Source organism: Hyla sarda, chromosome 9 (genome assembly GCF_029499605.1).
Source record: "Hyla sarda isolate aHylSar1 chromosome 9, aHylSar1.hap1, whole genome shotgun sequence".
Classification (NCBI taxonomy): Eukaryota; Metazoa; Chordata; class Amphibia; order Anura; family Hylidae; genus Hyla; species Hyla sarda.
Genome location: NC_079197.1, coordinates 141,920,773 through 141,936,422, shown reverse-complemented (window position 1 = coordinate 141,936,422; position 15,650 = coordinate 141,920,773).

Below are 15,650 nucleotides of genomic sequence, written 5' to 3'. Positions count from 1 at the left end.
TTTTCACAAGAGGTAAAAGGAAAAAAAGACCCCCAAAATTTGTAACGCAATTTCTCCTGAGTACGGAAATACCCCATATGTGGGCGTAAAATGCTCTGGGGGCGCATAACAAGGCTCAGGAGTGAGAGCGCACCATGTACATTTGAGGCCGAAATTGGTGATTTGCACAGGGGTGGCTGATTTTACAGCGGTTCTGACATAAATGCAAAAAAATAAATACACACATGTGACCCCATTTTGAAAACTACACCCCTCACGGAATGTAATCAGGGGTACAGTTAGCATTTACGCCCCACAGGGGTCTGACAGATTTTTGGAACAGTGGTCCGTGAAAATGAAAAATTTAATTTTTTTGTTTGCACAGCCCACTGTTCCAAAGATCTGTCAAACGCCAGTGGGGGGTGTAGTTTCCAAAATTCCGTGAGGGGTGTAGTTTCCAAAATGGGGTCACATGTGGGGGGGTCCACTGTTCTGGCACCACGGGGGGCTTTGTAAATGCACATGGCCCCCGACTTCCATTCCAAACAAATTATCTCTCTAAAAGCTCAATAGCGCTCCTTCTCTTCTGAGCATTGTAGTTCGCTCGCAGTGCACTTGACGTCCAAACATGGGGTATTTCCATACTCAGAAGAAATGGGGTTACAAATTTTGGGGGGCATTTTCTCCTATTACCCTTTGTAAAAAAGTTAAATTTGGGGGAAAAACAGCATTTTAGTGGAAAAATTTTTTTTTTTCATTTACACATCCGACTTTAACAAAAAGTTGTCAAACACCTGTTAAGGCTCACCGTACCCCTTGTTACGTTCCTTGAGGGGTGTCGTTTCCATAATAGTGTGCGATGTGGGTTTTTTGCTGTCCTGGCACCATAGGGGCTTCCTAAATGGGACATGCCCCCCAAAAACCATTTCAGAAAAACTCAATCTCCTAAATCCCATTGTTGCTCCTTCGCTTCTGAGCCCTCTAGTGCACCCGCTGAACACTTGACATACACATATGAGGTATTTTCTTACTCGAGAGAAATAGGGTTACAAATTTTGAGAGGATTTTTTTCCTTTTACCCCTTGTAAAAATTCAAAAACTGGGTCTACAAGAACATGCCAGTGTAAAAAAATTAAGATTTTGAATTTTCTCCTTCACTTTGCTGCTATTCCTGTGAAACACCTAAAGGGTTAACACACTTACTGAATGTCATTTTGAATACTTTGAGGGGTGCAGTTTTTATAATGGGGTAATTTATTGGGTATTTCTAACCAGAAGACCCTTCAAATCCACTTCAAACCTGAACTGGTCCCTGAAAAATTCCGATTTTGAAAATTTTGCGAAAAATTGGGAAATTGTTGCTGAACTTTGAAGCCCTCTGATGTTTTCCAAAAGTAAAAACTCATCAATTTTATGATGCAAACATAAAGTAGACATATTGTATATGTGAATCAATATATAATTTATTTGGAATATCCATATTCCTTATAAGCAGATAGCTTCAAAGTTAGAAAAATGCTAAATTTTCTAATTTTTCATGAAATTTTTGCATTTTTCACCAAGAAAGGATGCAAGTATCGCCGAAAATTTACCACTAGCATAAAGTAGAATATGTCACGAAAAAACAATCTCGGAATCAAATTTATAAGTAAAAGCATTCCAGAGTTATTAATGCTTAAAGTGACAGTGGTCAGATTTGCAAAAAATGCTCCCGTCCTTAGGGTCATAATGGGCTCCGTCCCCAAGGGGTTAAAGGAAATCTGTCATCAGAATCACCTGCACTAAACCTGTTACCCAGGCTTGTAGTGCAGGTGATCCTGATTAAAACGCTCCTTACCTGGTTAAAAATGGTTCAGCGCTTCTCAAGATATCTATATTTTTAGTTTTCTGTTATTCCCTGGCTTGGGACTCAGTGGGAGGTTTTATCATCTGGGACTCGGCCACACGTCATCCTAGCTGGGCGGAGCTGCTGCCCGGCTCATGAACATTCATGAACTTATCCTCCTGGTCTAATTCTTCTTTCTCGGTCTAAGTTCATGAATATTCATGAGCCGGGCGGCAGCTCCGCCCAGCTAGGATGACGTGTGGCCGAGTCCCAGATGATAAAACCTCCCACTGAGTCCCAAGCCAGGGAATAACAGAAAACTAAAAATATAGATATCTTAAGAAGCGCTGAACCATTTTTAACCAGGTAAGGAGCGTTTTAATCAGGATCACCCGCACTACAAGCCTGTGTAACAGGTTTAGTGCGGGTGATTCTGATGACAGATTTCCTTTAAATTTCAGAGCTCCGGCGGCACGCTCTAGGAGACGGGGACACGCGCGCTGGAGCTGAGACACAGAAGCAGCATAACGGGGTGAGTGACGGGCTGGGATTCGCATGCAGGCACGTCCCGCGATGCAAATCCCAACCCCGCCAGCAGACCCTGGAAAACTGCGATCACGGCCAGAGCTTGTGGCCAGAGCACAGCGCGTGACAATCGGCTTAGTAATGGTTTCTGTCCACAAGATGGCTTCCACTACTAAGCCTGAAAATTCAATTATTAAAAAACACATTGAAAAAAAAATTTATTTAAAAAAAAAGACTCTCCCACTGACCTCGTTAACCCTTTTATTGACATTTAGAAAAACGCTGTTCATCGTTGCAATCCACCAAATCTGACATACTCCTCCGCATTCACGTATCTAAAATAATAATAAAAAAAAAAAAGGTTAGTACATTTTTGGCGCTCTTCCCTGGGGTGTTCCTAGACAGGGAGCCTCCAATTGTTGACGTCTGCCTAATGTATCCTGTATATACAGGCATCTATAGACAGATGTATAAACAGGATAGCGCAGAAAAACTTAACCCAGAACTCCTCAGCAGCAGCGTGGGTTAAATCTTTCCTTGCTGGGCTCCTTGCTGGGGGGGGGGGGCAAACCTCCAGCTGTTTCAAAATTACAACTCCCAGCATGTACTGACAGACCGTGCATGCTTGGAGTTGTACTTTTGCAACAGCTGGAGGCACACTGGTTGGAAAACCTTCAGTTAGGTTCTGTTACCTAACTCAGTATTTTCCGACCAGTGTGCCTCCAGCTGTTGCAAAACTACAACTCCCAGCATGTACTGATCGCCGAAGGGCATGCTGGGAGATGAAGTTATGCAATAGCTGGAGGTACACAACTACAACTCCCAGCATGCTGAGACAGCTGTTTGGGCATGCTGGGATTTGCAGTTTTGCAACATCTGGAGGGCTACAGTTTTAGAGAAAACTGCAAAGTGATGTCCAAACTGTGGTCCTCCAGCTGTTGCAAAACTACAAATCCCAGCATGCCCAGACAGCAAACAGCTGTTTGGGCATGCTAGGAGTTGTAGTTTTGCAAAATCTGGAGGGCTACAGTTAGAGATCACTGTTTAGTGGTCTCTAACTGTAGCCCTCCAGCTGTTGCAAAACTACATATTCCAGCATGCCCAAACAGCTGTCTGGGCATGCTGGGAGTTGTAGTTTTGCAACATTTGGAGGGCTACAGTTAGAGACCACTGTATAATGGTCTCAAACTTTACCCTCCAGATGTTGCTAGGCAACTCACCGGCTTCCGTAGGATCCAGCCGCACGACATCGCCGCCCTCAGATCTCCATCGCCCACTGCCTCCGACGCCCTCCCGGATGGGTAAGTGGATCTTCGGCGCCGGTCCCCGTCATTTCCCTGTTCTGCCCCGCCTATTGTGGGTAGGCAGGATGGGGAAAACGAAAGTTAACCCCCCCGCCCACTATCTGCTATTGGTGGGGGCGTCTAGACCACCAATAGCAGGGATAGAAGGGGTGGCACCCCTGCCACCTCACTCCTATCCCTTCAGGGGGATCGTAGGTGTCTTAGACAACCGCGATCCCCCTTATATTCCGGGTCACCGGGTCACCATAGACCCTTAATGACCCGGAATTGCGCAAATTGCAAGTGTGAATTCACTTGCGATTTGCTGCGATTGCCGATAATGACCCCCCTGAGCGTTTGCACGGGATGCCTGCTGAATGATTTCGGCACATGGCGGGGGCCGGAATTCTCCATGACGTACGCCTACATCATGGGTCCTTAAGTACCAGGGTGTCATGAAGTAGGCATACGTCAAGGGTCCTTAAGGGGTTAACTCCTTAAAGTGTACCTGTCATAGTGCAAAAAAATTAGTAATATGTTACTCAGTACCTAATCCTGATCATTTTATGTGTCTATGACCTATATATCCCTAAAAAATAGCATTTGTATGTTTCTCACTTCCTTTTGTTCTTGCCTTCTGGAGGGGGCGTGTCCATCTCTCTCCCTCACTGTGATGACTCATCTGCTCTGAGTCTGGGAGCAGCCTGGCAGTCTAGTTTTTATGCATACATTTTCTATCTGTTCCTAGTAAAGCTGGATGCTAATAAACATAGCTGTCACCATGTGTGTCATTCAGCTTTCACAGACTTCTGAATGTCTGATCAGCCTCTTTGTCATTCAGGAGTCAGAGAAAGCTTTGGCTGTTCAAGCATGCTGGGAGTTGTCATTTTGCAACAGTTGGAACCCCAGTGTTTGTAAAGCACTGTGTTAGAGCAGTGTTGCCTTTAGCTATTGGAAAACTACAACTCCCAGCATGCCCACACATCCTTTGTCTGTAGTTTTGCAAGAGCTGGAGGCACACAGCTGGAGAATACACAGCTCTAAAACAGAGTTTTACAAAGATTGAACCCCAGCTTTTGCAAAACTACAACTCCCATTATGGGAGTTGTAGTGTAGGAACAGCTAAAGGCTGTAATGGTGCAATGGTGATCTTCTATACTGGATACCAATACACTTTATGGCCGGTATCCAGTATGCTGCAAAATACTGGATACAAGTTTGTTTTTTTTCCTTCGAAATTTGGATTTGCGACGATGAACAGCGTTTTTTAAATGTCAACAAATAAAAGGGTCAACAAAGGCTGTGGGGGGAGTGTTTTTTTAAATAAATTTTTATTCAATGTGTTGTGTTTTTTATAATTGAATTTTCAGGCTTAGTAGTGGAAGGCATCTTGTAGACATAATCTATTACTAAGCCGGGCTTAGTGTTAGCCCCCAAAACGGCTAGCATTAACCCCCAATTATTACCCACCGCCACAGGGATTCCAGGAAGAGCTGGTATGAACAGGCCCGGAGCATCAAAAATGCCGCTCCTGGGCCTAGGCGGTAACAGGCTGGCATTATTTAGGCTGGGGAGGGCCAGAAGCAATGGTCCTCGCCCACCCTGGTAACATCAGGCTGTTGCTGCTTGGTTGGCATCTGGCAGATACTGAAAAAATTAGGGAACCGCACACTTTTTTTATTTATAAAAAAAAAAAACGCATAGGATTCCCCCTATTTTCAGTATCAACCAGATACCAACCAAGCAGCAACAGCCTGACATTACCAGGGTGGGCGAGGACCATTGTTACTGGCCCTCCCCAGCCTAAATAATGCCAGCCTGTTACCGCCTAGGCCCAGGAGCACCATTTTTGATGCTCCGGGCCTGTTGGTACCAGCTCTTCCTGGAACCCCTGTGGCAGTGGGTAATAATTGGGGGTTAGCGCTAGCTGATTTTGGGGCTAACGCTAAGCCCCGGCTTAGTAATGGATTCCGTCTATAAGACACCTTCCACTACTAAGCCTGAAAATTCAATTGTAAAAACCAGACACATTGCAGAAAAAAAAAATTATTTGAAAAAAACACTCCTCCACAGCCCTCGCTAACCATTTTTTTTACTCTTTATTTTCATTTTTCACATTACATTATATTTCATAAATTAAAGAAGGAAAGAAACTAAAATAAAAAATAAATAAAAAATAAAAATAAAAAAAAGCACAGAGAAGAAAAAAAAAAGAGAAAAAAAGAAATAAGAAACTGTTTACGTTATATGCGTCTGTAGGTCAACCACTTATCCCATGTTTGAAAGAACCTTAATGATTGGTTTTTAGAAACAGCAATAAACCGTTCCATATTGTAGTTGTATTCCATTATATTTAACAAATTCGATATTTCTGGTACCTCTCTGGATTTCCATCTAGCCGCTATTGTTGTTTTGGCTGCTGTCAGTAAGTGTATAGCTATAGTAATATCTGACATGGAAATCTCAGTGAGGCCTAAGTGGAGAAGTCCTACCTCCGGACCCCATGGAAAATGATTACCCCCTATCTGGATTAACAGGAGATTAACCTCATTCCAAAACTTATTGATAGGTGCACATTCCCACCATATATGAAACATAGTACCTACATGGTTATTACACCTCCAGCATCTATTACAGCGTGTGGGATTCATTTTTGATATTTTATAAGGAGTTAAGTACCATCGGTAGACAATCTTCCTAGCGGTTTCCAAGTGTAGGACATTGTGTGATAACTTAGAGCTTATACTAAAGGCATGTAGCCATGCTGCCTCCTCAAATACCCTACCTAGGTCCTCTTCCCATTTCCCACATCCAGCCGGGAGCTCATAAGCTGAGAAGAGTATTTTGTGTGCCTTAGTGATACCCCCTTTATCTGAATCCTTGTTAGAAAAAAATTTTGTACATAAAGTTTGTGTCTGTGAATATGGAATTTGTATTGAATTTATAAAATGTCTTAGTTGGAGATATCTATAGAATTCAAACTTGGGTAGGGAATTTTTTTTAGCTATTGCTTGAAATGGCAATATTCCTGTTTCCTCTGCAATATCTGAGTATATAGTGATCCCACATCTTTTCCAAGAGGCTAACCATTTTATTGATTAAAAAAAAACGCTGGTCATCATCGCAGTCCACTGAATCTGACGTAGTCCTCCGCATTCATGTATCTGAAATGAGAAGAAAAGAAAAACAAGAAATATGGGTTAGTAAAAATTTTTTGCGCTCTCCCCTGGGAAGTGCGCACATAATGCAGCGTGTTCCTAAACAGGGAGCCTCCAATTGTTGCTAAACTACAACTCCCATCATGGGAGCTGTAGTTAAGCAACAGCTGGAGTCTCCCTGTTTGGGAACACACTGCCAGAAAGGCTCTGTTTCCATTATGCAAAACGCATAATGTGAACAGAGATCTGTCCCTCTGCCTTTAATTTACCTTGTACCATATCTTCATTAAGCCAGTTCATTACTTGATATGTTACCAGCACTGGCCCGGCCTGCGTCTGCTCCGCCGTCTTCCTTGGTATATACAGAACTAAAGAACCCATTCATTAGCTCCACCTTCTCTTGATCGCCGGTGAAAACCTCCCCATTATCATTATTAAGGGGTCCTACATGCTCTGTCCTTGGTGTTTTTACATTTATACATCTAAAAAAAATATTTAGGATTTGTTTTGCTTTCTTTGGCCACCTGTCTCTCATTTTGAATCTTTGCTAATTTTATAACATTTTTACAGATTTTAGTAAGCTCTTTGTGCTGTGTAAATTAGGGATCAAACGATTATCGGTTTGGCCGATATTATCGGCCGATAATCACGATTTTGGACATTATCGGTATCGGCAATTACCTTGCCGATATGCCAATAATGCCCCACCCCCAGCCAGAGACGACCGTCACCACCGTTGCCCCATTGCCTCCCCCCATCCTCTGGCCACATGCCGCTGCCCCATCATCTCCCCCCCATCCTTTGCCCACATACCGCCGCCTCCCCCCCATCCTCTGCCCACATACCGCCGCCTCCCCCCCATCCTCTGCCCACATACCGCCGCCACTCCCCCTATCCTCTGCCCACATATTGCCAACGCCCCATCGCCTCCCCCAATCCCCGGTGTTATAATTACCTGTTCCCGGGGTCTGCGATCCTTCTGGCTCCTGCGCTGACCCCAGGAACAGGTAATTATAACACCAGGAATGAGGGGAGGCGATGGGGTGGCGGCGGTATGTGGGCAGAGGATGGGGGGGCAGCGGCTGTAAGTGGGCGGAGGATGGGGGGGGGGCGATGGGGCAATTGTGGTGGTTAGACTCAGGACCAAAGGACAGGCAGGGGGAGAGAAGCGGGTGGTGGTTTATTGATTTAAAGAGCCCCCTTTAAAGGGGTACTCCGGTGAAAAACTTTTTTTTTTAAAATCAATTGGTGCCAGAAAGTTAAACAGATTTGTAAATTACTCCCTTAGAACAAAAAAGGGAGCCCAAAGATTTATTTCACATGTAATAGACTCACACGGGGGAAGTCCAGAAAGCCTGAGATTTGCAGGTTTAGAAAAAGTTCTAGCCAGACCAGGCATATCGGCCGACAAAAATCTCCTGAGAAGGGAAACCCATTGGATTTTGTCGACCTATGCACTGGGGTTTTTAGGATTAAACGACAAAGTGGATGTATCTGTATGCTTCTAGTTAAATTCCTATAGGTCATCGAAGTATTAATAATCATGTGTTTTCGTTCCCCTCCCCCTGTTTGTATCATCAATTGGTGAAAGGAAGGTGATAGGTTAACATGATTACCCACCTGTATATAAGGTGAGCTGTTACGGTTCAGAGGTAGGCCAGTTGAAGCACTATGTAGTGCGAAACAACGTTGTCGTCTCTCTGTGGTACCCCCTCCCCGCTTTTGCCATCTTTCTTGTCTTCTTCCTGGGCAACCCAGATTGTGAGTATGTGCAATAAAGAACTTTGCTGAACCGAGGATTGGTGAGTTGCCAACTGCTTCATTCTTCTTCTACATGAATTGTTTGGATTTATCTATTCATCAGTCTGAGCACCACACACACCTCACTGCTATACCCGCTATTAAGCTACATAGTCCAGAGGATCAGAAGTAAGCTGTGCCAAATTGCTCTGTCTTTCTTGTGAGATTTGTAAATTACTTCTATTAAAAAATCTTAATCCTTCCTGTACTTATTAGCTGCTGAATACTACAGTGGAAATTCTTTTCCGTTTGAAACACAGAGCTGTCTGCTGACATAATGAGCACAGTGCTCTCTGCTGTCATCTCTGTCCATTTTAGGAACTGTCCGGAGTAAAAGGAAATCCCCATAGCAAACATATGCTGCTCTGGACCTAAAATGGACAGAGATGTCAGCAGAGAGCACTGTGCTCATGATGTCAGCAGACAGCTCTGTGTTTCAAAAAGAAAATATTTTTTGCTGTGGTATTCAGCAGCTAGTAAGTACAGGAAGGATTATGATTTTTTAATAGAAGTAATTTGCTAATCTGTTTAACTTTCTGGCACCAGTTGATTTAAAAAAAAAAAAAAAAAAAAAGAGGTTTTCACCGGAGTACCCCTTTAAAGTTATACGTTTTTGCACTCCCAGTCTGTCTTTGTTTTATACACTTATAAAGGCAAAAGTAACTATATTGTGGTCGCTATTACCAAGGTTTTCCGGCACAGTTACATTACCAATCAGCTCTGCGTTGTTGGAAATGATCAGATCCAACAAGGCATCACTTCTTGTTGGGGCTTCCACAAACTGGCCCATAAAATTATTCTGCAATAAATTTAGGAATTGTCTCCCCTTTGTAGTTTTAGCCATCCCCGGACCCCAATCTATATCTGGATAGTTAAAATCTCCCATTATTACCACTGTACTTGCCCGGGCAGCCCTCTCTTTTTGTGTATGCAGCCGACCTTCTATCTCCTCAGTGGTGTTAGGAGGTTTATAGATTACACCAAAAATAATCTTTTCAGTGTTTCCTTCCTTTTGTAATTCTACTCACAGGGATTCTACATCCTCAGAATTAGGGACGAGCGATTTGAATCTGCCGAATCCGAATTTGTTACGAACTTCAGGAAAAATTTGATTTGCAACTAATGCAAATATCGTCACGATTCGATCACGCAAATCAATTCATTAAACTCCATTTAGTGCGGTTCAGGCTCCAGGGCATCTAAAATGGCAGATCCACATGTGGGGACATGGGGTAAGGAATCCTGGGAAGGTGGAAACAAGGGTAAGGGGGATGACCCTGAATCCCATGCAGCATGCAGCCTATCAGCAGCCAGCCACCCCTGTGATGTCACAGCCCTATATAATCGGCAACCATCTTGCAGCCAGTCACTTCAGCCTTTTATGGCAGAGAGAGAGAGAGAGAGAGGGACAGAGAGCTGTGTGTTTGCACAGAAAAGCATTTTTACAGCGGGGATTCACCTCAAGCCCAAAACCAGCCTAGAAGCACTGATAGGGAAGGGAGTGATATTGAGAGCGAGAGTGCAATTTTGGGTGTATTACACAGCGACTGTGTGCTGCAGCACTGGTGTGTACTGCTGGTGTTGTACACAAATACTGTTTTAAGCGTACTGGAGCGCATTGTCCTCCCCTCATAAGTGCATACCACATACGTACATCTAAGTGGTGTACTATTTTGTTCTGTTGTTCTGGTTAAATTCTCAAGGGCCTAGATACAGTGAAAGGCCAGCCAAAAGTACAAACCTGCTGGTGTTATACACAAATACTGTTTTAAGTATAGTGGAGCGTATTGTACTCCCCTCATATACGCACTAAGGGGGGAGCTCATATGTGACACCTGCCGTTCGCCAGGATTACGGGATGAACAACGTCATTCCACACTTCATCTACTACAACACGTGTTGGAAACGATGGCTGGTCAGGGCACTGGAGATGTGGCGCCTACATCTCACGGCCACATGAGCCCTGCGGGGGCTGAAGTTGAGGGGGAGGGGCACAGTGGAGAACAGTTTAGGTTTTTGAGAAACGGGCAGTTTTTCTAGTCATCTGACAGAAGAGGAGGAGCAGGAGGAGCTAGAGGAAGGCGAGACAGAGGACCCAGACACACCGTGGCAGTATGCAGTGGAGATGGGGGAAGGGAGTCCCTCCGAGTCACTTGCACAAATGGCACGATGCATGCTCACTTGTTTGCGTAGTGACCGCCGAACTGTCACCATCCAGCAGTGGGATGACGTCTCGCTCTCCACCTTATTGGACCCTCGCTACCAAAATGGGGGCCGTTTTTACACCCACTGAGAGGGAGGACAAACTGACCTACTACAGAACATCATACGTGGTCAGTTGGCCGATGCCAAGGATCATCCATTCTCTCGCAGGTCTGACTCAGGGGGCCCTCTGTGCTCACCTTCCACTGCCATGGCTCCTGGGAAGGGGTGTGGTGGGGTGGTGTGGCAGCTAAATCAGCAGTAGCCTGAGTCTACAGTCACTGATGAGTAGCTTTCTTCACCCGCATAGTGAAGCAACTCATCAGCAGGTAGACATGGAGCAGGACCTGAACGAGCATACCTTGACATAGCCATGCTAACAAACATTGAAGATCCGCTGGACTTCTGGGCAGCCAAACTTGATTTGTGGCTGCAACTAGCAGAGTTTGCCCCTGAAAAGCTGTCCTGCAATGCCGGTAGTGTGCCATCAGAGCGGGTGTTTAGTGCGGCAGGGGCTCTAGGCGGGGTCATTCAGCTACTATAGGCTGCTGCTAATTCAAGGCTGTGTCATTCAGCCACTATATGTTCTCCTCATGCTGCCGCCATCTCCACGCTGTGTCATTGTGCCACTATATGGTCTCCGTATGCTTCTGCCACCTCCAGGCTGTGTCATTCAGCCACTATATAGTCTCCTCATGCTGCCGCAAATTCCAGGCTGTGTCATTCAGCCACTATATGCTGCCGCCAACTCCAGGCTGTGTCATTCAGCCGCTAAGTGGTCTCATGCTGCTGCCAACTCAAGGCTATGTCATTCAGCCACTATATGTTCTCCTCATGCTGCCGCTAACTCCAAGCTGTGTCAATCAGCCACTATGTGGTCTCTTCATGCTGCCGCTAACTCCAAGCTGTGTCAATCAGCCACTATGTGGTCTCTTCATGTTGCTGCCACCTCCACGCTGTGTTATTCAGCCACTATATGTTCTCCTCATGCTGCCGCTAAGTCCAAGCTGTGTCAATCAGCCATTATGTGGTCTCTTCATGTTGCTGCCAACTCCACGCTGTGTCATTCAGCCACTATATGGAGAATTGGACAAATCAAATTTTTTTAAAATTCGCTCACTTCTACTCAGAATCATCACACACTATGGCATCATTCACACTGACTTTCATATCACTTCTTATATACAGACATACACCACCACCTTTCCTGCTCACCCTATCCTTGGGAAACAATGTAAACCCCTGCAGATTGACAGCCCAGTCATGCGAGGAGTCCAGCCATGTCTCAGTGACCCCAACTATATCAATATGTTCCTCCAGTATCAAGGCCTCAAGCTATTTTTTTTCTTTTCTTTGGTTTCTTTAGGTGCTAGACCGTGTGATTCCTTGACTGCTGGTATAATACATTGCAGTACTTCTGTTTTGCAGTACTTCTGTTTTGCAGTATATTTATTAGTGTAAGCATACTGTATATTCTCATGCAGATATTTAGATTAGGTTTTCATAGGAAATGTATTTACTATAAAAACTACAAAATGGCAGCTGGTGACAGTGCCTCTTTGAGAAGACACCTAAGTACGAGGATTAGAGCAGGCACAACAATTGACTACAAAATTTATAGAGAAAGGGTATCCTAATAAAATTTTAGAAAAAGCGATGGACAAAATCAAAAATCAAGAAAGGGACACATATTTCACAAACTCACCCTTAGAGTCCACAGAAGATAACAAAGTTTGTATCATTCTTCCTTATAATAAGGACCATAAAAAAGTAGAAACATTTTTTAGAAAAAACTGGCATCTACTCCAGCAAGACAAAATAATAAGTACAATGATATCTCCCACCCCCCACCCCCAATCATTTACACCAAAGCCCCTAATCTTGGATTACAATCCAAAATAAAAAACATCAAAATGGAGACCACTCATGGCTAGCAATGAAAGGATTCTTTCGTTGTAACACATGTTCCAATTGTAAAATAACAAACTTCCAAAAAAAGACCACTGAAATGTTTTCTACATCAAACGAGTTTAAATGGGAAATTACTGATAACATTTCCTGTAATACGAAGGGGGTGATATATGTTATCCAATGTGGCTGCAAAAAACAATATGTGGGGAGAACCAAACGCCCTCTTAAAACTAGACTAGCAGAACATATGGCTAATATAAAGAAAGGTAGCATTAAACACCCACTTTCCCTGCATTTCCTACAGTACCATCAACAAGACCCATCCAGTATCCAATACATAGGCATCCAACGAATCAGCAAAGATTGGAGAGGTGGCAATTTTATCGCCAAAATGTCTAGGGCCAAAGCCAGAAAAATATACGAATTTTAATCCATGGAACCAAAAGGTTTGAATTCTGAATTGGAGTTGTTCGGTTTTTTATAAAAAAAAAAATGTTATATAATTTTTTTAATACTTTTTTAAACAATTCTAGAATTTTAAATCCAGATACCTGCAGGGCTCCGACTGTCGCCCCATCCAGTGCCCGGCTGCTTATCAGCACCTGGATGGTTTCACGATCTTAGCCCTCCGGGTCAATTCGTCCATCAAGCCCAGTGTACTTTTTTCTACCAGTCTTTTTACCATCAGTCTTAGCCCAAAAATAATCTTAATAAAAATTATTAAAAATTGTTTTTACACATGATCATATTTATATCATTTTTATAAAATTTTTACATTATCTAACCACCTTATACACACTTCCATTTTTATACATTATCCATCATCACCCCCTCCCTCCTTTTATTAATATAGAAATGTTATATTTCAGGAATTGGTTTATCATTCACCCACCAATTACCACTATATATATACATAAGTATACACTTCTATATACATCAAGTAATTACTATACACATACAAGGGTATATTCCTTTTTATGTATTTAAATAATATTTTTATATATGTCCACATTTATATCATATTAACATGTATTTTATAACAAATGTTGATTAATTTCCTATATTTGGTGATATCTATCACATTCACCACACATCTATATCCCAAAAGTTCACTTATTATTACATGATTTATCACATACACACACACACACATATATATATATATATATATATATATATATATATATATATATAAAACCAGTATTAATTAGTATTATATTTGTATATTGAACATATACTATTTATTTATTTATATATCGACACACCATCACCTCAGATATTACTTGCCGTATATTACTATTATCAGAAATATCTAATACATAAATACAGCATCTAGCAATCAATTATCAGATTGTCAATCTACACCGGCTAAGTGATTTCTATATATTTTATTCCTTTTTTTTATATATATATATCCGATTGTCTATATACATTTTATATATCCTATATAGTACTAAATATAACTATATATATTTACTTACTATGGGATCCACTCCGGATTTTCCAGAAGTCAGGAAAATTTCACCAATCAGGAGCAAGACACTTAGGACATTAAAAGATATAAAATCTGGCAACATTTCGGGGTATCCATTATAAATATATAGCCACTGAAGAAGGGGATACCCCGAAACACGTTTGGCATTATATCCAGTCCAATCAGCCAAATCCCATTTGCAACTGCTGGAACCCCCCTGTTTTGGGACCACTGCTCAACCTAGGTCTTCCCCAGGAAACTATAGACCGGTAAGTTTAACGTGCATTGTGGGTAAATTGTTTGAAGGACTTATAAGGGATTACATACAGGAATACATAGGGGATAATAGTATTATAAGTGATAGCCAGCATGGGTTTACTAAGGATAGAAGTTGTCAAACCAATCTAATTAGCTTTTATGAAGAGGTGAGTAGAAGCCTTGACAGAGGAATGGCTGTGGATATAGAGGGGGGCTGTGTATATAGAGGGGGGCTGTGTATATAGAGGAATGGCTGTGGATATAGTGTTTCTGGATTTTGCTAAAGCATTTGATACTGTCCCTCATAGACGTCTGACAGGTAAGTTAAGGTCTTTGGGTTTGGAAACTTTAGTTTGTAACTGGATTGAACACTGGCTCATGGATCGTACCCAGAGAGTGGTGGTCAATGATTCGTACTCTGATTGGTCCCCGGTTATTAGTGGTGTACCCCAAGGTTCAGTACTGGGCCCGCTGTTGTTTAATTTATTTATCAATGATATAGAGGATGGTATTAACAGCTCTGTTTCTATCTTTGCAGATGACACCAAGCTTTGTAGCACGGTACAGTCTATAGAGGATGTGCATAGGTTACAAGATGACTTGGATAGACTAAGTGTCTGGGCATCCACTTGGCAAATGAGGTTCAATGTGGATAAATGTAAAGTTATGCATCTGGGTACTAGTAACCTGCATGCGTCGTATGTCTTAGGGGGGATTAAACTGGCAGAGTCACTGGTAGAGAAGGATCTGGGTGTACTTGTAGATCACAGACTACAGAATAGCATGCAATGTCAGGCTGCTGCTTCCAAAGCCGGCAGGATATTGTCATGTATCAAAAGAGGCATGGACTCAAGGGACCGGGACATAATACTCACCCTTTATAAAGCATTGGTACGGCCTCACCTGGAATATGCTGTTCTGTTTTGGGCACCTGTCCATAAAAGGGAACCTGTGGAGCTGGAAAGGGTGCAGAGACACGCGACTAAACTAATATGGGGCATGGAACATCTTAGCTATGAGGAGCGATTAAAGGAGTTACAATTGTTTAGTCTTGAGAAGAGACGTTTAAGGGGGGATATGATAAACGTATATAAGTATATTAATGGCCCATACAAAAAATATGGAGAAAAACTGTTCCAGGTTAAACCCCCCCCAAAGGACGAGGGGGCACTCCCTCCGTCTGGAGAAGAAAAAGTTTAGTCTCAAGGGGCGACACGCCTTCTTTACCGTGAGGA